Source organism: Nicotiana tabacum, chromosome 15, assembly GCF_000715075.1.
Source record: "Nicotiana tabacum cultivar K326 chromosome 15, ASM71507v2, whole genome shotgun sequence".
NCBI lineage: Eukaryota > Viridiplantae > Streptophyta > Magnoliopsida > Solanales > Solanaceae > Nicotiana > Nicotiana tabacum.
This window is the reverse complement of record NC_134094.1, coordinates 98,089,266-98,116,335: the sequence shown is the minus strand read 5'-3', so window position 1 is coordinate 98,116,335 and position 27,070 is coordinate 98,089,266. Positions and strand designations below refer to the sequence as shown.

Sequence of the window (27,070 nt, the reverse complement as noted above, 5' to 3'; positions counted from 1 at the left end):
ACAATGAATGAAATCATTGTCCAATTTCGACAACAAGGAGTACTTTATTCAATGACTAAGCTCATAGAACGACAACATCATGTTTTGATACTTCGATGAGAAAGTGACTTTTCAAATAGAATAAATATATAAGGATAATAACTTATGGTAGTACTAGTATACTCGTTTGAATTTTTCCTTGGCTGAATGGAAGGGCCGGTTTCCATCTTCATTCCAATGTGAGAATGTGTGCATCTGTACGTGTGTGCTTGTGTATGACTCTATGAGTATGGATTAGTGTTGTAAAAGAAGTTTCTCAAGGTAATGTTATGGCCACATAAATATTTATAATTTATTTTAGATTAAAAGTTTTTTAAAAAATATTTTTTTCTTAAACTACATGATCAATGAACACCACTACATAAATTAGAACGAAGAAAACATCATTTATGAGAACACTCGCAAAAGAAAAAAGTATCTTGTTTGTATGGTCAATTGTGGTTACTCGTGGATCTACACGCTCAAATTTGAAAGCTTGACCCTTAAGTGTTGGCAACTCTTTGTAATTCAATTCACGAGTTTTTGTTCTTTCAAGACCTTCGAGGGTGCGATTAAATCCTCCAATCTCATTTATTATTACAATTCAATAACAGCATTTTAAAAGACGTGGACGCGAGACAGAATATTTTATTTACTTTGAGGTGAGGTGTAAGCCCTGTGGACCTTTAAATTTTTTAATTTATAAATTTTATAAAATAGCATAATAACATAAAAATATAGGAAGTACATTAAAATTTTAAGAAAATTACAAATGATTAAAAAACTCATAGAAAATAAAAAATTTAACATGTTTTTATCGGTATAAACAATCAATAATGTTAATCATACTATGAAATACAAAAATGTCTTAACTTTCAAATAATAAAAAAATATAATTTCTTAATAAATATTAATATTAAACTAAATATTTTACCTTTCTAAAAGTAAATAATTAATAAACTTCACTAGTATTGTAATTTAGAATATTACTCCTTCATAATAAATACAAAATCTCTTTCAAATAGCAAAATAATAAAAGTTTGATAATTTTGAGAGACATATATAGAACTAAGATATGAAGGCCAATAGCAAGTGAACATAAATTTTGGCTATCTATTTAAGAAAAATGTTCAAATTATTCACATTCACGTTGTTCTCAATTAGTAAATATACAATATTATGACTCGTTATTTGAGTTACTCTTAATCTTCATGTTCCTATAGATGAATAAAACTTTTATCATTCATTTATAAAAGAATTTTGAGGATCATTAGTACTAACAAATAAATTTGACATATGATTAGGGTAATAATTGTTTAACAAGCCCCAAGCATTATGCGTGTTTAGGACGCACAGTCAGATGCTTGAGGTGTAAGCCTTTCAAAATTAAGTCCCACATATGAGGCTTGGGGCATTTTTATAATGCCCTGCCCCGCAGCGAGTCCCGAACGAATCCCAAAAAGTCTTTTAAAACATTGTTCAATACACAAAGTCTAATGTAAGCAAGAAGTAATACCGATTGGTGGGTACATACACTACAAAAAAATGCTAAATTTGTAGAGGTTTTATTGTGGTGGTTATTACAACCTCCACAATCTATATCAAATTGTGGGGGTTTATTTACTCCCATAAATATATTGTATTTACGGTGGTCGGTAACCTCCGCAACCCTTAAAATAATATAGCGCCCACTAACCCCAATGTTTTCCCCGTTTTTTAATCCTTTCCCTCTCTTTTTTTCCCAAAACCCTTTCTCATTTTCAGCTACCCTTCTCTCTCCCCCTCGCTTCATTTTCAGAAACCCTCGCCCCCTCTAATCAAATCCTTAACAGACCTACCAGGCAAGGGATGAAAATGAGCGGCCCACTCTAACACAAAACCTTTAATTTGATGTAAGTTTATTTGATTTCGCTCTTTCATACAAATTCCTCTTCGATTTTGCTTTGATTTTCCTCTTTCATTCTTTGATTTTACTTTTTTGTCTTTCTTTCTTCATGCATATCGCTTTTAGGTTCATTTTATCTGTTAATTTATGTTTTTCCTTTACTGATTTTTTTTCTCTTTCTTTCATCTTGATGTTTTTCGATTCTCAACAGAAAGTAGCAGAAATTTGGTAGAATCGGTGTATTTTGAAGAAGGCTATAACACTCTTTATTAAAATCGAGATGTAAGTCCTCTTTCTCCTTTTGCATTAGTTATTATATGTTCTAAAATTTAGATTTTTTGTGTATTTTGTAGGTTATTTCTGTGATTTGGGTCTTAATTAAAATATTTTCTTTTGCATGTGTATTTTAGAACTCCTGGGGACCTTCAGAGAAGATGTAATTGTCATTGGCTGCTTTTCCTCTTTCTGCTTTGCGTTGTGTTTGAATCAGTCTCAAGGTACATTTTTTGTTTTTCTGTTTAATAATATTGGAGTCACAAAAATATATCTTCTTTTGGATAAGAGTACAAAAACTATAGTACTACTTTCCAACCGGCAGAAAATGAACATTACCTATTTGAAGTGCAGTAACTACTGCATTTGAGCCAGTGTTGATTTCAAGTGGTTGTAGTTTCTTTTGAATTGCTATCTTAGTCGCATCTGTAGAGCTGTTTATTCTGCAAATATGCTAATTTTGACAGGAAGTATCATATAGTAGCCTAAACTCTAGTCACCTTAGTGATTTCTGGAGCACCTCCTATTCCTCCTATCCCAGGTTACTAACTACCCAATGAGGAGCCTTTTATAATTAATTTATTATTTATCTTTGATAGTTTAGTTTGTATATTTTCTTCTTTTTTCTGTAAGCATTATGCACTCGGTAGTTGGTATTTGCAAGATCCTTTTTATTATTGAAGTGGTTTTTGATTTCGATTGATCCATTTATGCCAAGAGTCAGAAAGGGAAATGTTCACTCCAGGGGAAATGTTGACTTTACTAGTTATAATTTGATGGAAGACGGAGATTCATAATTTGATGTAATTTGTCTGTCCAGGTCATAATTTTTCCCTTATTATGAAGCCACATCTGAATATTTAGGTGAAGAAAGGAAATTTCGTCAAATAATGGCTTCGATGATGTTATTATGTGATATATTCTTTATATTTTAAGAAAAAATGGTTACCAAGATTGAGTGAATAAATGATGAGTTACTGGTATTAGTCGGATCCATAGCTTTTAGGTACAGATCCATTCACCCCTTTATTGGGTCTACCTGACGCGAATCCCGTGTTAGTCGGGCTAGTAGACTTCGGATACCGAATGGTTAAACAAGGAAATAAAGTTGCCTTACAATATACATTGTTTATACATGACTAGCATACAGGTAGATTGTTGTTACACACTAATTCATGATTATACAAGAATACAATTATTGTTGACAAAAGACATGTCATAATATGGTTGTATTTTAACTTATTATTGAACCAATGAACCAAAATCCGATTTCCATCTGGGGAAGAAACAAGACATTTATGTAGGTTCCAGGTAGATAGGTACTTTACCAAGTAGTTCACTTGCTATGTTTTGCTGAAAAAACAAAATGATGTCTGCCCTTCAGAACTGACTACTAACAAACTGGATAGGCAATATAGCTTATTGGGTGCAGATTTTTCCAATTTAAGGTAATATAGCTCTTAAACTTTGGGTCTATTATTTTTGTGCTAGTGATTTTCTTCCGAAAAGCTCTACATGTAATGTTATGAACATATAAGTATGTGATTTAGTAAAATAGAACCTGAGTAGGGCCTCTTCCTTGTTGATAAGTTTGCCTCCACTCTACTGAAATGAGTTAAAATTTCCAATAAACATCTTATCTGTTGCTAATTTAAGAGTTTAGTTATGAGAAGTTGGTAAGTATGATAAATTTGCTGTTGTAATTGATATAAAAGAAAAAGATATTCTTCTTCTCTTATTTTTCTTTTTAATAACTTATCAATCACTGATTGAAAGTAGGACACTGACTTTTGGTGTGTAATGTATTTAGAAAAAAATTAAACTAGCATTGAGCCAAAGCACCGTGGATGAGTCTGAAATTTTTGCCAAATGATGCCGTTGGTAAGATGCTGGAAAAAGAGCACTCTGGAAGGGTAAAGTGCTTGGGATTAGGAGTTGTTCCTGGCAGAGCTTTTAAACAAACAAGACCTCGGTATAGTAATTTGAATGCTTCAAGTTATAATAACGGTTCATGTTCTTCCCAATGCCAAGAGAAGTAAATCAAATATTGAATGCTCACAATCAAAGCCAAGAGAACTACATAGAAATGATGAATGTTAATACCCATGAATGCTTTTAAGGCGTATATGATAATGAAAGAAGGGAGGATACCCGAAGAATTTGCAGGGATCTTTGTTTCTCCTCCTCATTCAACAGTAAGAAAAGTTCATAACTTTCTTATTTAATTTTGAAAGTGTGATTGATCAGTCCAAATGTGACTCTGAATTGAGAAAGAAGAAAACTTTTGTGCTATGTGGTGTTTGACTCTTTTTTTCTCTTTCTTCACTCCTATATCTAGACATGCATTCTCATTTTGTTGGCAGTGTTCTTTTTTTTTCACTTTCAGCTTGTGCTTAGCAGCCGCTCTCTCCAAATATTAAATTTTTGTGAGGTTTTGATTTAAAGTTTTGAGCTTTAGATTCTTGAGCTAGGATAGATATATGGAGCATACAACACACCATATTTTGCATACATATAGCACATGAGAAGGAATGCATGTATATCTACAGTATATAGGAAGGAAGAAATAGCGAAGTAGCATACAAATAAGAATGATTTAGTATATCTAAGTATTTCTGTACCCACATACAACATTATATTAGTATTATACTCCATATTAGAGCTAGAAGCTCATATATTTTTCTTAGATAATTCTAACACCTAAATTCCTCTGTGCAAATTCAGTAAGGTTTCTGAATTCCTTCTCATGAATAAATTCATCGCCATTAGCGTCTGCAATTTTTATACCGTGGATGCTTTTTAGCCTGCTGAACCAGCTGCTATTGGCTCGGATAGCGTCTCGGAGTTCTTCTTTGCTTATCTTCCCATCTCTGTCTATGTCAAATCTCTTTAGCCATTTCCTGAACTCCTGCAAACTCATTTCAAGTTTTAATTTAATTTGGGCCAGTAGAAAATTAATGAATTATGGGATATTAGAAGAAGCTAAGAGAGTTTGATAAAGAGTGAATGATGGCTTTGGTCATTAATGTACTATGTATTCGGATCATAGAAGTTACTGATATTTGACTGAAGCTAAATGATTATTAATTATGATATTGTTGAGGTACTTTTCGTTAATTATATTTTATTTTATTTTTTTTAGCCAAGTGATGTGGCTAGCAGATCCATTTCACCCATGGATGTAAGAAGATCGTCTGGTGGAAATAATGCTAACGACAATCATTGAAGTTGCTTGCAAATGTATCGTACTCGATTGAATGGTCATGGTAGATCTTTTGTCCATTATAGTTGTAGTAGATGTTCTATTTAAAGTTAGTTTTAAGACTAACTATAATACTGATGTTTTGTGTTTAAATTAAGTTTTTGAGACTAATGATAATTTACTTTAATGTATTTTATGGTTTATTAATATATTGATGTTATTTGATTCTAGCAAGTAATTTATATAATATTATAATATTTCATTATATTAGCATAATTGAAATCGGATCAGTTATGGGTATAACAATTGCCAAAAAAAAAATCAATGAATAGCGGAGGTTATAACTGCCGCAATTTAATGTATAATAATATTGTGTTAAAACTTGCGGGGGTTAAATAAACATATTGTAGGGGTTTTGAATGCCGCTAATATTTTTATACATGTGTTCTTACAAAGTCAAATTATCGAATTGCGGAGGTTAGACCGACGCTAAATATCCGACGCTAAAGACCGACGCTAGAATGACGGTCTCCCAAAAAACCCCCGTAAATTGATTGCGGCGAATATTATTATGGGGTTTTTGAAAACCTCCGTAACAGAATATTACGGAGGTTTCTGACCGCCGCAATATATAAATAAAACCTCCGCAAATTTAGCATTTTTTGTAGTGATATATAAAGCGAGGAAGAGGAACTAGTTGCTAGTTGTTGTTTATCCTAAACTTGTGATATATATGAACAAGCCCTCAACCTTTTATGGTAACAGAAAGTTGAGGACAATTATATATTGTAAACTGACAAGTAATACATTTTCTCCAATATAAGAAGTGCGGTAGAAGTAGGTGAAGCAGGGAGGTCTTCATTGATGTAACAACATGACCGGTCATTTTGAGTTCTAGCATGTCGTTCGGCGGTTTGAGACCTTGAGTAGCTGCACTTCATAATTTATGACTTGTACGTATGGTCAAAGTTGAATTTCGGCAAGTTCGGAGTTGATTCAAAAGGAAAATTCTCAAGTCGGAAGTTTTAAGTTGAAAGAGTTGACCAAGGTTTGACTTCTGAGTAAACGATCTTGGAGTCGCGATTTGAAGGTTCTAATCGATTTGTATGATGATTTTGGATTTTCGCGTATGTTCGGGTTGAGTATCGGATAATCCGAGAGCGTTTTGATGCTAGATGTGAAAAGTTGGCATTTTGAAGGTTTTAGAATTTCTTAAGTTTGAGTTGAAGTGGACTTTGGTGTTATCGACATCCGTTTAGGATTTCAAGACTGGGAATAAGTTCGTATCGTGATTTGTGATTTGTACGTAAATGCCACGCCCCCAAATTGGGGTGGGACGTGATTGACACTCAACCCTTACCATTCGTTGAGTTTACCTTATATTATTTATATCAAACTTCAAGTTCAATAGAAAAGAAACTAACATGCTTAAATGTTAATTCTTATCAAATTGCAGTTCTTAAGTTGACTGATAAAATATACTAATAAATAAAGGATAAATCTCAAAATATTTTAATACTGACCCACTAACGAGTCATGAGCCTCTAGAATCTGAAAAATAATATTTAAAATACACAGCCTACGGGGGCATCCCCCGAAAATAAAATAAACGTAAAAAAAAGTTATAAATAATAGTCTGAAAAGGGTCTGCTACCGCTGGGATGAATAAACGGAGTCTGTAAACTGAATCTAGAATATCTTCTCTAGCCACGTGCCTCGTTACCTGCGTTCTCAATACCTGCCACACGATTTAGCAGGTCCAAACGGGCTAAGTACCACCAAAAGATACCCAGTAAGTCTCATAAGCTACCTCCTAAAAAGGTGGAGCGAGACCTTCTGGAAAATATAAAAAAGAAAAGAGATATACTGAAAATCATATAAATCATATAAAATTTTACAACTAAGTAATAATCTAGAAACTGAAACTGCAAGCTAAACTATAAGTTAAAACTGAAACTTAACGTAGAAATTGAGCCCATAACTGATATCTAAAATAGAAACTGAGTTATATATATATATATTAAGATATAATTTTACAAAGTTAATTGTTACTCATAATGGCCTTACGTACGTGAGCATTTGGGAACACGTACGGATGAGTCTCGGCATGTCTCCCCTACAAACAGTTAGCACCTACGAGCATGGGGTAGGTAACCCTGACATCATGGCACTCACGCTGGGGGAGGTTGGCCACTTCTCCCTACTGAATGTGAATATCACAATTAAAGGCACTTACACATAAGCATGTATTCATGTCACATATAATGTCGTACTGAATAAGAATAAGTGAACTGAGCATTGGAGCACGAGAAGACATTACTTAGCTTTAGCCAACATATGAAGCACAAGGGTTATAATGGAATTCCCTATAAGGAAAGTAAACCTCAACTCACCTTAAAACTTTAGCTGCAATTCGTCTCTTCAAGTTTTTTGAGTATTCGACAACGCGAAATGTACAATAATAGGCTTAACCATGTTAATTCATAAGCTATTAAGTCTTACTTATTGTTATTTAGCTATAAATCTAGAAATTCTCACCTCACTGATTCAAGTAAAGTTTTCAACTAAATATTTTTATTTTTCCACAAAGGTATATAGATGACGAGGCCATGAATTCAAGTAAATTGATTTTACAAAAAGATAAAGTGACCTCATTATAAATCCTTGGTTCTAGACCCATAACATCAATTATGTATTCTAATATTAAATACTATATATGAAAGAATCTCTCACTTAACTTTGGCACTAACTAAAAGATAAACTTTTATCATATGGGCATTCAAAGAAATCTTCTTTACCATGACTAGAAAATATGAACCTCAAAAGCTGTATCAATTTATTTCAATGAATACTTAAACCTACGTATAAAAATAATTTCATAGAATGAGAACTTAAGGGTTTTGATTAAATTTTCACCTAGCGATAATAATCATAGGAAATTTGGAAGAATTGAATACCTTGGTTTCGAGAATGGCAAATTACAAAACCTTGACTTTTTTTTATGGCTTTCTACGTTCTTTGCCTAACTCCTAAAGCAATTAAATTACTTTGGTTTTCTTGCTAAAATCTCATTTTTTTCTATTTACTTTTTCAGACAAAGACCTTTACCAACCCTTCTCACGGAAAAAAAAACTTTTACCCTTCTAATTCCTTTAGGCTTTGGTCCCACTAAGTCTCTTTTTCTTTTTCTCTTTTTGCTTTTTAATCATTGTAGTTGCTACTTGCTATTATTAAGCAATATGTATTTAAAAGCTAGCGAAATGGGGCATTACATTCTCTCCCCCTAAGAAATATTCGTCCTCAAATGTCATATCACAGTTATTCTTGAGTATAAAGAAAGATCTTAGGCCTTATGCCACTCTCACTATCGCTTAGGACCTTAAAATTTGGCTAACTCCTAAAATTTTCAAACATTTCGGCTGAGTTTCCTTTTTAACTGGAGTTATCCCAAAAGTTTCAATCCTGTCAAAACCAATCGAACAATAACACTTTGCACCTTCAGCTACTCAATCCAATAATATACAACATCAAGGCATACACATATACCCGCCAAAGCCATTTTACATCATTATAAGTACAAATATCACATAACTTGACAATCTAAATATTTTAAAGCTTAAATTGAATTATGTACCTGAAATCTCGAACAAATAAGAATACTTTTTCTTCATGACATCCTCGGGCTCCCACGTAGCTTCCTCAGCTGAGTGGTTGCTCCATATTACTTTCACCGAAGAAACGTCTTTGGTTCGAAGTCTACGAACCTGCCTGTCTACTATTGCTACAGGGACCTCCTCATATGTCAGAGTATCATCTACCTCTATCTCCTATCTATCAAGTACATGACTCGGGTCATGAAAGTACTATCTCAGCATGGACACATGAAAAAATGGATGCACAGAAGATAACTCTGGAGGTAATTCTAGTCGATACGCCATAAGCCCAATCCTTTCAAGAATTGGATAAGTCCCTCTATATCTTGGGCTAAGCTTCCCTTTTCTACCAAACCTCATGATACCCTTCATTGGATACACCTTTAAAAATACATAGTCACCCTTTTTGAACTCAAGATCACGGCATCTTATATCAGAGTATGACTTTTGTCGGCTTTGAGCTGTTATAAGTCGTTCCTGAATAAGTCTCACCTTTTTCAAGGCATCTTTTACTGTGTTTGGCCCAGTAAGCTTTGTTTCACCTATCTCAAACTACCCTACAGGCGAACAACATCGTCTCCCATATAGGGCCTCGAATGAGGCCATCTGAATGCTTGCTTGATAACTGTTATTATATGCAAACTCAATTAAAGGTAGATGATCATCCCGGTTTCCTTTAAAATCAAGAACACAGGCTTGTAACATATCTTCCAAAGTCTGAATTGTCCTCTCATCCTGTCCGTCCGTTTGAGGGTGAAAAGTTATACTCAGATTAACTCGGGTATCGAGACCTTTCTGAAAACTCTGCTAGAACTGGGCAGTAAACTGTGCACCCCTATCAAAAATAATAGACATGGGAGAACCATGCAACCGAACAATCTTCTTTATGTATAATGATGCATATTGGGGCGCCATGTAGGTTTTTTTGACTGGCAAAAGGTGAGATTACTTAGTGAGTTGGTTTACTATGACCCAAATGGAGTCATGTTTCTTAAAAGTTTGTGGCAAGCCAACCATAAAATCCATATTTATTCGTTCCTATTTCCATTCTGATATTTCAATGACTTGAGCTAAGCCACCTGGCCTCTAGTGTTTAGCTTTTACTTGCTGATAGCTAAGGCACCGTGATACATAATTTGCAATATCTCACTTCATAATATTCCACAAATAAACACCCCTCAAATCATGATACATTTTTGTTGAATTTGGATGTATTGAATATCTGGAGCTATGAGATTCTACCATAATTGCCCATCAAAGATCTTCTACATTAGGCATGCATAAACGGCCATCAAGTCTCATCACACCATTCTCATCAAGTGCAAAATTCTTAATCTTGCCACTGAGGACACCTTCCTCGAGCTTAAGCAAGCTAGGGTCATCAAATTGTTTGGCTTTAACTTGCTCTACTAAAGTAGAGTTAGCACCCATACTTGCTATCAACCTTCCATCATACTTCTCATCGAGACGAACCCCTTGGCTAGCTATTTGTTAGGTTTCCTTAACTATTGGATGTCCGACCACACAACTTGGTCAAACTCCCCATGGATCTGCTACTCAAAGAATCAGCAACCACATTCGCTTTACCTGGATGGTAAAGAATATTACAATCATAATCTTTAAGCAACTCCAACCACCTACGTTGTCTCAGATTCAACTCTTTCTGCTTGAATATATACTACAAACTTTTGTGATCTGTATAAATGTCACATTGCTCTCCATAAAGGTAATGACGCTATATTTTTAGAAAAATAATAACTGCTGCTAGCTTAAGATCGTGGGTAGGATAATTTCTCTCATGATTCTTTAACTTCCTAGAAGCATAAGCAATTACCTTATCATTCTGCATAAGAACACCTCCTAATCCTACTCTGGAAGCATCACAATAGATCATAAATTTACCTGTAAGGGTAGGCAAAGTCAGGATTGGGGTTGTAGTCAACCTGTTCTTGAGTTCTTGAAAACTTTTCTCACAAGCTTCAGACCATTGGATCTTTACATTTTTCTGAGTTAATTTTGTCAACGTGGCAGCTACTGAAGGGAACTCTTATACAAAACGACAGTAGTAACCTGCCAATTCTAGAAAAATGCGAATCTCTGTAGGGGTCGTCTTCCTAGGCCAATTCCTAATTGCTTCTATTTACTATGGGTCTACTCTACTGCCTTCTTTCAAAACCACGTGTCCCAAAAAATGTAACTGTATCGAGCCAAAAGTCACATTTGGAAAAGTTGGCATACAACTGAGGTCCTTAAGTATTTGAAGAAGTGTTCTCAAGTTATTCTCATGCTCTTTCTGGCTACAAGAATATACCAAAATATCATCAATAAATACTATGACAAAGTTATCATAGAAAGGCTTGAATACTCTGTTCATTAAGTTCATAAAAGCTACTGGTGCATTGGTCAACCCAAAGGACATCACTAAAAATTCATAGTGACTGTACCGAGTCCTGAAAGCTATTTTCGGGATGTGTGCTTCTCTGATTTTTAACTGATAGTATCCCGATCTCATATCTATTTTTGAGAAATACCTGGCACCCTACATCTATCCTGGGCAGTAGATATTTATTTTTGATAGTAACCTTATTCAGCTGGCGGTAATCTATACACATCCATAGGGAACCATATTTTTTCTTCACGAACACACTGGAGCATCCCAAGGTGAAATACTAGGTCGAATAAAATCCTTATCTAAGAGGGCTTGTAACTGCTTCTTGAGTTCATTTATCTCGGATGGAGCCATTCTGTTAGGAGGAATCGAGATTGGTTGAGTTCCTGGCAATGTGTCTATGCCAAACTCAATCTCCCTATCTAGTGGTATCCCTGGGAGATCATCCGGGAACACGTCGAAAAACTCTTTCACAATCGGTACAGATTCAAGCACTGGGGAGCCAACTTTTATATCCCGCACATGTGCTAGATACGCCAAACACCCGCTGCTCACTATTTTTCTAGCCTTAAGGTAAGAAATAAACTTACCCACAGGTGTACCCACTTCACCTCTAATTATAATTGGATCTTACCCAATAAATGAGAATTTAACGATCTTCGCGTGGCAGTCAACTGTAGCATGACAAGAAGATAACCAGTCCATGCCAGCTATGATGTCAAACTCTACCATATCTAACAAGTTCAACTTTAACAGATTCCCCTATAGGTGTGGAAACCTCAAACGGAACCCCTAATTTTTTTTGGTGTTTTTCCAAACTTGACACAAAAATAAGGAGACACATAGGAGAAAGTTGAACCAGGATCAATTAATACATAAGCAAGGCGATCACAAACTAAGAGAATACCTGTAATAACTTTATTAGACGCCTCAGCATTCTGCCTATCTAGAACTATATAGAATATGGCTGGTCTGCCTCCTCCCAGAGCTCCACCTCTATTGGCACCACGCCCAGTCTGAGTATTAGATGCCCGAACTGGAGGAGGTGCAACTATAAAATTACCCATGGATGTTGCATGTCTGGTTGGAGTTGTCCCCGGAGGTTGTCCAAGTAGTGGACATTCTCTCTTAATATGACCCGGATCGTGGCAGTGGAAACAACCTTTCTGACCCAAAAGGCATTTCCCTAGATATCTTTTATTGTTGCACGGAGGACATATAGGATAGGAGAATCGAGGTTGGCCCTGACTAGTTGAACTTTGCCCCTGAGGGGCCTAACCCTTACTCTACTGGCTATGTATGGGTGGAGCTGGATAAGGAGATGAGTGAGCCATTAATTGAATGTGAGCTAAATGATTGATGTTCTTACCCTCAACTGAAAATCTATTATAAATACATGTTGTTCTAGCCTTCTTGCTGTTATCTCTAGCTTCCCTGGCGATTTTATCAAAAGCTTCCTTACGCGTGGCGATATTGACAACCTGAAGATAAGTCTTGTCATCCTGATGTGAAGTCATATCTTTTGCCATATGTGGATTCAAGCCTTCAATGGACCTTCTCACTTTTTCTCTCTCTATCGGTATCAAATTAGGTGCATACTCTGCCAATTTTATATATTCCATCTCATATTCAGTCACTGATATGGTACCCTATTTAAGATGTTCAAACTGACGTCGGAGCTCATCCATCCGACTCCATGTAAAAATTTAGCTCTGAAAGCTTCTTTGAACTAGGGCCAAGTAAGTGGCAGTAATGTAGAATCTTTGGCCTTCTTGTAACCTCTCCACCATTGTGCTACTGCACCCTTCAATCAAAACTCAATCAACTCTATGGCTTGTGTTAAGATAACCAAAAGAAACAAGCATTTCCTCTATCTCTTCCAAAAATAACATTGGTTCATTTTCTTTATCGATACCATTATAAGTAGGAAGGTTTAATTTCAGAAAGGCATGTGGATCAAATTTTCTTGTTGGTAACTGCACTCTCTGGATAATATTTGCAGGGACAACTGGTGGTGGTACCTCGAGTGGAGCTTGAAAATAATCTCCTATAACCTCTTTATCTGAATCATGTGGGTCCCGAGGAGGAGCGTGAACAGGTGCAGCCCGACCACCAGTTGGAGGGGCTAGGGACTCCAAAAAGTCCAAAATTCTATCAATTCGATTATCCTGCTGATGTGGTGGTACCCGATCATTAACAACCTGTTGAGGTAGAGCTTGTGCTTGTCTTGTGGCCCTACCACGAGCCTTATTACCTCTGGCATTTCCACCTCTAAACCTAGCATTTTGACCTATACCTCTACCTCTGCCACATCCTCTAACTACAGTTGTTGCTATTAGTGCGGCTTGCACCTCTGGTGCTGCTTCTTGATGATTAGTAACTGGTATCTCAACATTGTTAGCAACAGATGATGAAGTTGATTGTTCTAACCATCTTGTTAGTGATGAAATGAGAGATAAATGGGTGTTAGAATTCAGAAACATTTAGCTCTAACGCACGATATAAGAATCAAAGGAGAGAAAGAAAAAAATAATTCCTAACATGTCCTGCAGCCTCCCAAATATAAGTATGGTGCACAACATATGCATATTTGAGACTCTGCTAGACACGACTCATGACTCCTAGAACTCCGTAAATCTGGCTGCTCTGATACCAACTTGTCACTCCCCCAAACTACGGTGGGACGTGATTGGCACTCAACCCTTACCACTCGTTGAGTGAACCCTATACTATTTGTATCAAACTTCAAGTTCAATAGTAAAGAAACTAACATGCTTAAATATTAATTCTAATCAAATAACAGTTCTTAAGCAGACTGATAAAATATAATAAATAAAGTATAAATCTCAAAATATTTTAATACTGACCCACTAACAAGTAATGAGCCTCTAGAATCTAAAAAATAATATTTAAAATACATTGCCTGCGGGGGCATCCCCCGAAAATAAAATAAACGCAAAAAATTAGTTATAAATAATAGTTTGAAAAGGGTCCGCTACCTATGGGATGAATCAACGGAATCTGTAAACTGAATCTAGAATATCTCCTCTAGCCACGTGCCTCGTTACCTGCATCCTCAATACCTGCCATACGGCGTAGCAGGCCCAAACGGGCTAAGTATCACCAAAGGATACCCAATAAGTCTCATAGGCTACCTCCTAAAAAGGTGTAGCGAGACCTTCTAGAAAATATAAGAAAGAAAAGGGATTTATGGAAAATCATATAAAAGTTTACAACCAAGTAATAATCTGGAAACTGAAACTGTAAGCTAGAATGTAAGCTAAAACTGAAACTTAACGTAGAAATTGAGCCCATAACTGATATCTGAAATAGAAACTGAGTTATATATATTTTAAGATATAATTTTTCAAAGTTAATTGTTATGCATAATGGCGCTGCGTACGTGAGCATCTGGGAACACGTACGGGGGAGTGTTGGCCTATCTCCCCAACAAATAGTTGGCACCTGCGAGCATGGGGAGGGTAACCCTGAAATCATGGCACTCACGCTGGGGGAGGGTGGCCCCTTCTCCCTACTGAATGTGAATATCACAATTACAGGCATATAACAATTGGTAATATACATAAGCATGTATTCATGTCACATATAATGTCGTACTGAATAAGAATAAGTGAACTGAGCATTGGATCACGAGAAGACATGACTTAGCTTTAGCTAACATATGGAGCACAAGGGTTATAATGGAATTCCCTACTAGGAAAGTAAACCTCAACTCACCTTAAAACTTTAGTTGCAATTCGTCTTTTCAAGTTTTTCGAGTATTCGACAACGCGAAATCTACAATAATAGGCTTAATCATGTCAATTCATAAGCTATTAATTCTTACTTGTTGTTACTTAGCTTTAAATCTAGAAACTCTCACCTCACTGATTCAAGTAATGTTTTCAACTAAATATTTTCATTCTTCCACAAAGGTATATAGATGGAGAGGCCATGAATTCAAGTAAACTGATTTTACAAAAAGATAAAGTGACTTCATTATAAATCCTTAGTTCTAGACCCAATAACATCAATTATGTATTCTACAATTAAATACTATATATGAAAGATTCTCTCACTTAACTTTGGCACTAACTAAAGATAAACTTTTATCATATGGGCATTCAAAGAAAACTTCTCTGCCATGACTAGAAAATATGATCCTCAAAAGCTCTATCAATTTATTTCAATGAATACTTAAACTTACATATAAAAATAATTTCATAGAATGAGAACTTAAGTGCTTTGACTAAATTTTCACCTAGCGATAATAACCATAGGAAATTTGGAAGAATTGAATACCTGGGTTTCGAGAAGTTTGAATGTTTTAAATAAGAATTTTGATCATCGATTCATGATTGTTAAGTTATTTGTGGTGTTTCGAGCCTTTGGATAAGTTTGGATAAGGTATTGGGACTTGCTGGTGTTATTGGACAGGGTCTCGAGGGCCTCGGGTATGATTCATAGTGGTTTCAGATCAGTTTATCTTGTTTTGTAATTGCTGGTGCTGGTGTCTGATTTTGTTCTTCGAGAACTCAAACGGATTCACGTGTTTGCTAAAAAGGATTTAGTTGCTGAGATTTTGTGCTTCGCGTTCCCGACTGTTGTCTCGCATTCGTGAAGGTTTGGACGGCAAGGCTTTGTCATTCGCGTTTCCACAAGAGTGTTCACGATGAAGAAGCTGGCCATGTGAGAGATTTGGTCTTCGCCTTCGTGAATGTCAGTCGCGTTCGCGATTAGCAGGCTGGTAAAGCTTCGTGTTTGCGTGCCTTGTCTCACGTTCGGGTAGGGGAATTGGAGAGTAGAAGCTGGTTGTGCTTCGCAAACGCGAGGGACTTGCCGCGTTCGCGAAGAGGGTCGGGCTGGGCAGTGTTGTTTTAAATACCATATAAATGCCACGAGTTAAGTGATGTTTACACATTATGAGTTAAATACATGGATTTTGACTTGTAAATTCAAGAAAATTAGTTGAAATTTGAGATTTTAAAGAAAAACCTAGAAATTGGTATTTTTGGATTTTGACCATGAAATTGGACATGAAATTGGGAATAAATTATATATTTGAGTTCGTACCGTTAGAGGTAATGTTTATCGTAGAAAATGTTTGGAATCTGGACACGTAGGCCTGATGGTTGACTTTGTTGACTTTTCAAGCGCAGTTGAGAATTTTTATAAATTGTTAAATTAAGAGTATTGTAGTATATTTTAATTGGTTTTCATGTTGTTTAGCTAGTTTGGATTGAAGGGATTTGATTTGAGGTGTTAGGTGGGCGTTGGAGTCAGTTATGAAACTTCGAAGCAAGGTAAGTCTCATGTCTGACCTTGTGAGGTAGGTATTAAAAATTTATTATGTGCTACTAGTTGTGGGTGCTACGCTCGCACGAGGTAATGAGAGTCTGTACGTAGCTAAAGCATGTTTATGTCCGGGTAGACTTAAGACCTTATCATGTAATATTTGAAAATATTTGAACTCAATTTGCTAGCTTAGTTAATTGAATTTATAATTGAAATTGATTTGGGAATATACCAGGTCGAGCTTTATCACCATGAGTTGTTTGGCAAGATATTTGATAAACAATAAAAAGTCATGTTTAGTTTATGCTCTTGTACCTGTGTTGTAAGCACGTGACTCGTAACTCGATAAGTTTCTTCCTTTCCTGTGGATCAGGCCGAACGCCTCAACAGTATATTAAGATGCATCTCTGGTTGGCGTAGGTCGACCCTCGATAGTGTACACACCACTCTGGATCGGAACATACGAGTTCGGCATAATCGTGCCTTATACCGCTAGGAGTCCGAATATTCGTGAGACTTTCCTTTTGTTGAGACCTGGAATTTATATGGTATTCCTTATACGTTTTTTAGATTACACTTGATATTTCTGATCCGTTGAGACAGCGTATGACATCGAGAGATTTATATCGTTAGAAGGAATGTTGGAGGATTATGATAGTTACTGTTTTTACCTCATTATTACTGTTGTGCTTCATATCTATTTACGATTTATCATATTGATTTATTGGACCAGTAGTAAGTGTCGATGTTGACCCCTTTTCACTACTCTCCGGGGTTAGGCTAAATACTTACTAGGTACGCGTTGATTTACGTACTCACGCTACACTTCTGCACTAAATGTGCAGGATCTGACATGTTCACTTAGTGGTCATCGTGGCGCATAGGTGTAACTGCTCAAGGGGCTTTATGGTGAGCTTTTCTCTATGCTAGGCACCCAACCCTCAGAGTCTCAATCTTATTTATTTACTTTATCCGGTCTATTTCATATTCCAAATAGATATTATAGTATTATTGCACTCTTTTGCAGACGCTCATGCACTTGTGACACCGAGTTTTGGGATGTTCTAGAATTTGTTTATGATTTTTGTTAACATTGACACACTTTTACTTTATATTTTATTTAAATCGTATGTATCTACGACTTTTAACGCATTAATTTCTCTATCTAATAAGATTCATAATTTCAAAAATAATGAAATGAATAATTAAGTTGGAAGTTCACCATTGGCTTTCCTAACTGTGACGTTGGGCGCCATCACGACCTATAGTGGGTTTTGGGTCGTGATAGCTTGGTATTAGAGCACTAGGTTCACTTGGGTCTCACGAGTCATGAGCAAGCCTAGCACACTCTTGCTGATCGATACAGAGATATCTGTACTTTCCTTCGAGAGGTTGTAGGGCTGTTAGGAGCACTTCCCTACTTGATTCTTCGTCGTGATGTGGTGTTCTTGTCCTTGTTGGAACACATTAAGGCTTATCGGTGTTATGGCCTCCTTTGAATTATCTTTGGTGCAGGGTGTTGTGGAATGGTGCCTAAGTAGCAATTATCAGAGATGATCTTGTATGGTGGCTTTAAAGTCGAAATGATGTTTCTAGTGTTGATGGCTCGAGAGATATGATCTTTATGAAGGCTCGGAGTTTGTGGCAGTTGATCCGTTCAGGTGCTACAAAGATGGGTTATGATTTGAGGTAGTATTTTGGCAGCGAAGGAGAAGGAAGGACATGGTGGGAGGTGTTTCGCGGCAGTTGAATTGCTAGCAGGTCAAGTTTTAACATCAGAGGCCAAATAGTTGCTTAAGGAGATGGTTTAACCGAAGTGGGAGTGGTAGAGTAGCGTATGGATTATGTGGTAGGATAGCCACATGCCTTGCAAAAGCTTAGAGCGATTTAGGGATCATGGTGGACAATGACTAATTCTATGAATTTCCTTTGGGATAGTATCTACTGTACTGAGGAAGGTTGAATATGACGAAAAAGAGTTTGCTTGGAATGAAGAGGGGTGTGAAAGCTTGATTATCATTTTGGGATGCAACATGACTCTGAGTTTGGAATGTATTGTTGGAACTTCAGTTGATGCTAATGGGGAATGGACAAACTCTTATAGCTGGTGGACGAGCATGGGCCTATGAGGGTTTACTGATTTCGTGGCAGTTGTGACTAGGGCAATGCTGTTGGAAGATGTCGATATGGAATTATACAGGTGGGCTATCTCCTGTGAGCAGGTTAGCAGGCGCGTAATTTTTGATAAAGTTTCTACGAAGAGTTCTACTTTTTACCCAGCGGGAGGCATGTACTGCGATGTGAGCTTGGATTGCTTGATGAAGATGGTACGATTGTTAGGAGGTGGAAGGTGCGATTGTGGCTGATAATTTGAAATGTTTTATGACAAGTTTAACAAGAGATTACGAGAAATTTGGCGGGTTAACGGTGCGATATCATGGTAATTAAGAAGGGGGAGCTGGTGTGGGTTCTGGATTTATGTGATTGTAGCTTAAATCTAAGTGGGGGAGCCCACCGTCTATGATTGGGTCACGTGGATGTGTGCCTTGGCAGTATCGGGTTATCTGTACATTATGCATTTGTTATGACTAAGGAAAGAAAACATCAAGGGTAATTCGGGAAAAGGACTTGATGAATGTGTGCTATATTTTGCCTTATCGATTCATGTGCAGATTTTGGAATGACTTACTGTTTATGCTTCTTGTGGATGTGATGTACAAGGAAAAGAATAAATCTAGTTGCTTCTTTGGGAGTGTTCGTGTGCTAACAGAGCACTAGAGTTTAGTTATATTCGGGACCAGGTCAGAGTGGGTGACTCTTAATAATGATTTTAAGAGTTAAAGTGCAATGTCTAAGAATTTTGGGTTCGTTATATGGTTGAGGACTGGATTTTGCAGCAGAGTGTGAAGAATACTTGGGGAAATTCTATGTTATCATCGGGTCTGTGGTGCAGTGTTGGAGAAATGGGAAAAATAACTTCAGATTCGCGGAAGGTCTTTCTGAATGGGTGTATCAGTTGGAGGTACTATTGAGTGCATGAGGAGGGTATGAGAAAGCTTATAAGTATTGAGACGATGTGGTCTAGTGACTTTGGTCACTCGGGATGAGTGTTGTTTAAGGTCCGCTAGGTGTTTGAATAGAGCTATTATTTTGAAGGCAAGTCATAAAGAAGTTGAGTCAGTTAGTAATGGTTCGAATCAGTATGGTTGTGGAAATGATCAGTTTCTTCGGTGTGGTAAGGCTATACAGGTGATTCATAGTTGTACGTGCGGGCTTGACAATCGACATGTTTTGATTGATTGGGAGGTATTTGATTCTGATGGTTGGGTTATGCGTAAATAGATTCTGGAAGAGTTATGGTGGTTTAGGCCACGACTTGAGGTTTGCATTTTCTGCGATTATGGAAAGTTGGTTGTGGGTGACGTCTCTTCTTCTAAAGTGAGTTAAGTGAAAGGTTTCGAGCTGATGAAGTGTTAATTTTACTGATGGTTCAGGAGTTATGATAAAATTCTTGTACTCTCGCGTAACAACATGATATTGCAGTGAGCGATATGGGATTGAAAAGTCAAGGTTACGGTTTAGTTTTGTCGAGGATGTCATGAGTTCAAAGAAGCGGCAGAGATTCAGACTTTTAGAGAATATTGGCGCTATTTTAGTGTCGCCTGAGAATGTTGTTTTATGGAAAAGGTATTGTGTATTTAATTTTGGGTTCATGATTTGCATTATAGAAATAGTATGGTTGGTAGCCATGGATGTGTAGTTTTTACTACCCGGTGTGGAAGGTTGTAGGAGTATATTCCATGGGATGATTGTATAATTATGACGTGTTAGTCATCTAAGTGTTAGAGATTGAAATCAGGTATGAAGATTCTAGTATTGTCGCTGATTGGAGAGTTATGTCTGAGAGATACTCTATTCCTTTGGTTACAAACTATGGAAATTGTTCTAAATTTGACTATCGATCGTATGTGTTACTAATAGGGTCATTGTGGATCCTTGAAAGGTTGTTGGCTCAGTATGGGATTATTGAAATCAGCATGAGGTCTGTGGGTAGATCTAAGGTGAATGTATGCTCTACATCAGGTCAAACATGTTCCTTCACCATAGCATTGCTTACGGAAGAGTCTTCCTGTCGTCAGCTATTCTATGTAGTACTCTATTATTCCATATGGCTTGTGAGACGACTGGATTATTCGCACATGTGTTATGATACCGTGTAGCTTGTGGTGTTATATGAGCAAAATGGCTCTCGAGATGTAGGTCATTTATTGCATCTTAGTCGTGTTCGACATTTAGTAGCGCATGGCACTATCTGTCTCCCCAGGGTTGTGTTTATGCACTTGGCATGCTTGTGGTCGATATTCGGGCATTTCAAGTATGAACAGTTTGGATCGATAGGTATTTCCTTATTGATTGTTATGTGTGGATCGGGTGGCACGCCGCCACAAGTATGATGTTTGGATTGGGTTGCACACCGTAACGGTATCTTGTGTGGATTGGGTTGCACGCTGCAATAGTGAGAGGTTGATACTTATTTTGTGTGCCTTGTTTCTCACCTCTTGAGATAAGTTCATAGCATCTGTTGGTTCGTTTTATTCGTTATGCGGGCTGGATAGTTCTTTTCCCGAGTTCATTTTTTTACTAATTGGTCATATTCGAGTTGTGGCTTGTTGACGCATTGATGTCGTCGTATGAGATTTTAGGTTATTTTTTATGTGGCTTGTCGGTCGAGCAACTTGTACTGGGTGAGACGCGGTTGTCGGGCCTGAAATCACTGCAATCGCATTTATACAATGTATATTAGGAGGAAAATGTCAATAATCAGTTCAGAATAAGGAAATGGTTCTTGTCAAGCAGAGAGACTCTAATTTTTATTGATTTGGCAGGTGGTAATGAGCTTCTACATGTCGCTTTCATCGTTGCAGTATTGTGAGGGTTGGATTAGGGCTTATACGCATTATGAGGTATACTATGGGCATCGGGTTAGTGAATTTTTAGCTTATATGGTTGGAGGATGTTATTATAGGCATACGAATTATGTGGTGCATTGTGTGGTTTCAGCATGGGTGCATGATCATGTTTGGTACAACGTGTTGAGATTGATACGGTGTTCGTAAATTAGAATCAGATCTCGTAAAGAATTTCGGATGTTAGAATTTGGCTCTAAGGCTTGTTGGCTAAGGTAGAAGGAAGGATTGTCAGTCTGACTCGAGCTAATGTGCTCACATGGGCTATGGTGGCACGGGTAGGTGTAGGAGGTGTTTAACAACGATTTTGGGAAACTCCAGAATGGTTCTTGGCACGTTCGAGGAGGAACGTATGTTTAAATAGGGGTGAATGTAATGACCCGACCGATCGTTTTGAGCTCTAGCACGTCGTTCAGCGATTTGAGGCCTTGAGTAGCTTCACTTTATGTTTTATAACTTGTACATGTGGTCGGAGTTGAATTTTGGGAAATTCAGAGTTGATTCGAAAGGAAAATTTTTAATTCGGAAGCTTTAAGTTGAAAGGGTTGATGAAGGTTTGACTTCTAAGTAAACAGCCTCAGAATCGCGATTTGAAGGTTCCAATAGGTTCGTATGATGATTTTGGACTTGGACATATGTTTGGGTTGAGTATCGGATGGTCCGGGAGCGTTTCTCCGCTTAATGTGAAAAGTTGGCATTTTGAAGGTTTTAGAATTTCCTAAGTTGGAATTGAAGTGGACTTTGGTGTTATCGACATCTATTTGGGATTCCGAGACTGAAAATAGGTTCGTATCATGATTTGTGACTTATACGTAAAGTTTGGCGTCATTCCAGAATGTTTAGATATGATTCGGAAGCCTTCGTCGAAGTTTGAATATTTGAATGTTGAAAGAAGAATTTTGATCGTCGATTCATGATTTTGATGTTATTTGTAGCATATCGAGCTTTTGGGTAAGTTTGGATAAGGTATTGGGTCTTGTTGGTGTGATTGGACGGGGTCCCAGGGGCATCGAGTGTGATTCAGATAATTTTTTCTTGTTTTGCAATTGCTGGTGCTGGTGTCTGATTTTGTTCTTCAGAAACGCGAAGGGATTCATGCGTTCGCGAAGAAGGATTTTGGCTGCTGGAATTTTGTGCTTCGCGTTCGTGAATGTTTGGACGGCAAGGCTTCGCGTTCGCGTTTCCATAAGCACGTTCGTGATGATGAAGCTGGGCTGGGGGGGGGGGATTTGGTCTTCACGTTCGCGAATGTGCAGCTGTGTTCACGATGGGCAGGCTGGTAAAGCTTCGCGTTCGCGTGCCCTGTCTCACATTCGCGTAGAGGAATTGGGAAACAAAAGCTGGTTGTACTTCGTGAACGCGAGGGACTTGCCACGTTAGCGAAGAAGGTCGGGCTGGGTAGTGTTGTTTTAAATCGGGGTTTTGGCTCATTTTTACTTCATTTCTTCCATGGGAGCCGACTTTGGAATAATTTTGGAGTGGCATTTTTATCATCAATCATGAGGTAAGTGATTTCTATACGATGTGAGTTAAATACACGAATTTAGACTTGTAAATTCAAGAATTTATGTGGAATGTGGGATTTTTGGTAGAAGACTTAGAATTGGTATGTTTAGATTTTGACCATGAAATTGGACATGAATTTGGGAATAAATTATATATTTGAGTTCGTGGCATTATGGGTAATATTTATCTTCGAAAATATTCGGAATCCGGATACGTGGGCCCGAGGGTTGACTTTGTTGACTTTTCGAGCGGAGTTGAAAATTTTTATAAATTGCTAAATTGAGAGCATTAGAGTATATTTTTATTGGTTTGCATGTTGTTTAACTAGTTTGGATCGAAGGGCTTTGATTTGAGGTGTTAGAGGGGCATTGGAACAGGTTATGGAACTTCGAAGAAAGGTAAGTTTCATGTCCCCGTAGGTATTAAAAATTTGTTATGTGATACTAGTTATGGGTGCTACGTACGCACGAGGTGACGAGAGTCCGTACGTAGCTAAAACATGTTTATGTCCGGGTAGACTTAAGACCTTATCATGTAATATTTGAATTATTTAAACTCAATTTGCTAGCTTAATTAACTGAATTTATAATTGTCATTGATTTGGGAATACATTAGGCTAAGCTTTATCACCCTGAGTTGTTTGGCAAGATATTTGATAAACAGTAAAAAGTCATGTTTACTTTATACTCATGTACCTGTGTTATAAGCACGTGACTCGTAACTCGATAAAATTTTTCATTTTCTATGGATCGGGTCGAATGCCTCGGCAGTATATTGAGATGCATCTTTGGTTCGCGCCGGTCAACCCTCGGCAGTGTACACACCACTCTCTATCGGGTCGTACGACCTCAGCATAATCATGCATTATACCGCTAGGAGTCCGAATATTCGTGAGATTTTTTCTTTTGTTGAGACCTGACATTTATATAGTATTCCTTATCTGTTTGAGATTACACTTGATATTTCTGATGCGTTGAGACGGCATATGACATCGAGAGATTTATATTGTTAGAAGGAATGTTGGAGGATTATGATAGTTACCGTTTTTTCCTCATTATTACTGTTGTGCTTCATATCTGTGTATGATTTATCATATTAATTTATTGGACCACAAGTATCGATGTCGACCACTCGTCACTACTTCTCCGAGGTTAAGCTAGATATTTACTGGATACGTATTTATTTAAGTATTCACGCTACACTTCTTCACTAAAGGTGCAGGATCTGATAGGTTCACGTGGTGGTCATCCTGTCGCGTAGGCGCAACTGCTGAGGTGACTTTATGGTGAGATGATATCTATGCTACGCACCGCAGCATTCAGAGTCTCCATCTTATTTATTTACTCTATCCGGTCTATTTTACATTCCATACAGATATTGTATTATTATTGCACTCTTTAGCAGACGCTCATGCACTTGTGGCACCGAATTTTGGGATATTCTAGAATTTATTTATAATTTTGCTTAACATTGATACACTTTTAATTTATATTTTATTTAAATCGTATGTATCTTATGACTTTTATCGCATTAATTTCTCTATCTAATTAGATTCATGATTTCAAAAATAATAAAATAAATAATTAAGTTGACAATTCAACGTTGGCTTGATTAACGGCGACGTTGGGTGCTATCACGACCTGGGTTTTGGATCGTGACAGTTGGATCGTGCACATTGTATTTATCTCTTTAATTTGCTCGTGGGTTGTATCACAGGAATACGTTTTTATTAGTTATAAAAAGCACTTCTGCATATATGAAACAGAAAAGCAAATAAAAATTAGCAGTATATTGTAGCTAAGAGGGTTTTTTTGTAGCTAACAGGTTTAGTTTTAAAGAGTATAATTAAAAAAACCGAATAAAAAGTAGTTTATTATAGCTAACAAAATTTGTTGTAACGAGGATAATAAAATAGAAAAAGCAAATAGAAAAGGTTAATATAGTAGCTTACCAAATTTACATAATAATGTAATCAAACAAAAATGTATAAATAATTTAATGAATTTGAAGCAGAATAGTTAAGTAAAATTATTTCGTGTGATGTTAGAATAAACATACCGAATCCAACAGTTTTAAAATATATAGTGATCATCCTTTTTAAGAAATGAAAATTAATAAATAAACATACTGAATCCAACAGTTTTTAAGAAGTAAAACAATAACTCTTTTAGGAACTGAGAAACTACTGGAAACTAGGATGGAAACTCACTATCAGTTACTTAATGATTTTGAGTTTCAGCGAAATGATCGAGGTCCCTGCGGAGGGCCAAGCTGGAGGTATGGTGATCCTTTGGGATCATACTAGGGTCACACCATAATTTTGTGAGAGGAAAATACACTACTAAAAATTCGGCAAAAACCGATCAAGGTTGACCGAGTGGGTCAAAAAACCGACCAAAGTTGGTCGATTTTTCAAAAAAAAAAATTTAATTTTTTTTTTTCTAAACCGACCAACTTTTGTCGGTAATTTTACTTTTTAATAAAACCGACCAACTTTGGTCGGTTATTTTCGTGCGAAAATATAATTAAAGAGTATAAATCAAATAAAAGATAGTCTTAAAATAAAATGTACCAATGGTCTAGTGGTAGAATAGTATTCTACCACAGTACAGACCCCGGTTCGATTCCTAGATGGTGAATCTTTTTATTACATAATTAAAATACCGACCAACTTTGGTCGGAAAAAATTGCAATATTTTTTTTTTGAATTTAATTGGCCGACCAAAGTTGGTCGGTATTCCTTTCCGACCACAAAAATACCGTCCACACGTAAATGGTCGCGTTTTGGTCGGTTTTTGGCCATTACCGACCAATGTTGGTCGATTTTTTTATCGCTTTTTACCGAATTTCTAGTAGTGACAAGAGATCCATGCAACTATTGAGGTACTTCATTTGCGAAAACACTTGGTTATTTTTGTCTATATATGCTAGCACCACTAAGTCTGTCAGAGATTTGTTAATGAAAAGATTATAGAAAATATTAATCATAATTATAAGGGTCCCTGGCTTTTGGAAGGAGATTTTAATGATGTAATGCCAGGTGATGAGAAGTTTGGGGGGAATCTGTAACAATCCGACCAACCGTTTTGAGCTCTAGTATGTCATTCGGCGATTTGAGACCTTGAGTAACGTCATTTTATGCATTATGACATGCACATGTAGTTTGTTTTTATTTTTGAGAAGTTCGTAGCTGATTTGAAAGAATAATTCTCAATTCGGAAGATTTAAGTTGGAAGGTTTGACCAAAGTTTGACTTTTGAGTAAACGACCTTGGAATCAAGATTTGAAGGTTTCTTTAGGTTTGTAAGGTGATTTCAGACTTGGATGTATGTCCGGGTTGAGTATCGGATGGTCCACGAGCGATTCGATGCTTAATATTGGAAGTTTGCTTTTTGAAGGTTTTGAAATTTGCCAAGTTTGACCTAGAATGGACTTTGGTGTCATATGACTCCGGGTGGTGTTTTCGAACCTTGGATAGGTTCGTTTTATTGATTGAAACTCGTGTGTGAAGTTTGAACATGATCCGGAATGTCTAAGTGTCATTCGGAAAAGTTTGAAGGTTGAAATTTAAAAAGAAGGATTTTGATCGTCGATTCGTGGTTTTGATGTTATTCGTGGCGTTTCGAGCCTTTGGATAAGTTTGAATAAGGTTTTGGGACTGGCTTGTATGATTGGACAGGATCTCAGGGGTCTCAGGTGTGTTTCAGGGTGGTTTCGGACTATGACAGTGTGTTTTGTTATTGCTGGTTACTTTTTTTGGTGTTGTCCTTCGTGAACGCAGTGGGGAGCACGCGTTCGCAAAGAAGGATTTGAGCTGGAGGTCGTTTGTTCTTCGCATTCGCGATCGAAGAGTCGCATTCATGAAAGTTTGGGCAGTGGTTC

At 36.9% G+C, this 27,070-nt stretch overlaps 1 long non-coding RNA gene across 1 annotated transcript; it reads left to right on the top strand.

Moving 5' to 3' along the window:
• Positions 1 to 1,812: 1,812 nt before the first annotated feature.
• LOC107794140 (uncharacterized) lies at positions 1,813 to 5,515 on the top strand. The gene is made up of 5 exons (XR_001649876.2): positions 1,813 to 1,910; positions 2,115 to 2,185; positions 2,314 to 2,400; positions 3,987 to 4,371; positions 5,319 to 5,515. It is a non-coding gene; the product is annotated as an uncharacterized LOC107794140 (long non-coding RNA).
• The last annotated feature ends 21,555 nt before the right edge of the window (positions 5,516 to 27,070 follow it).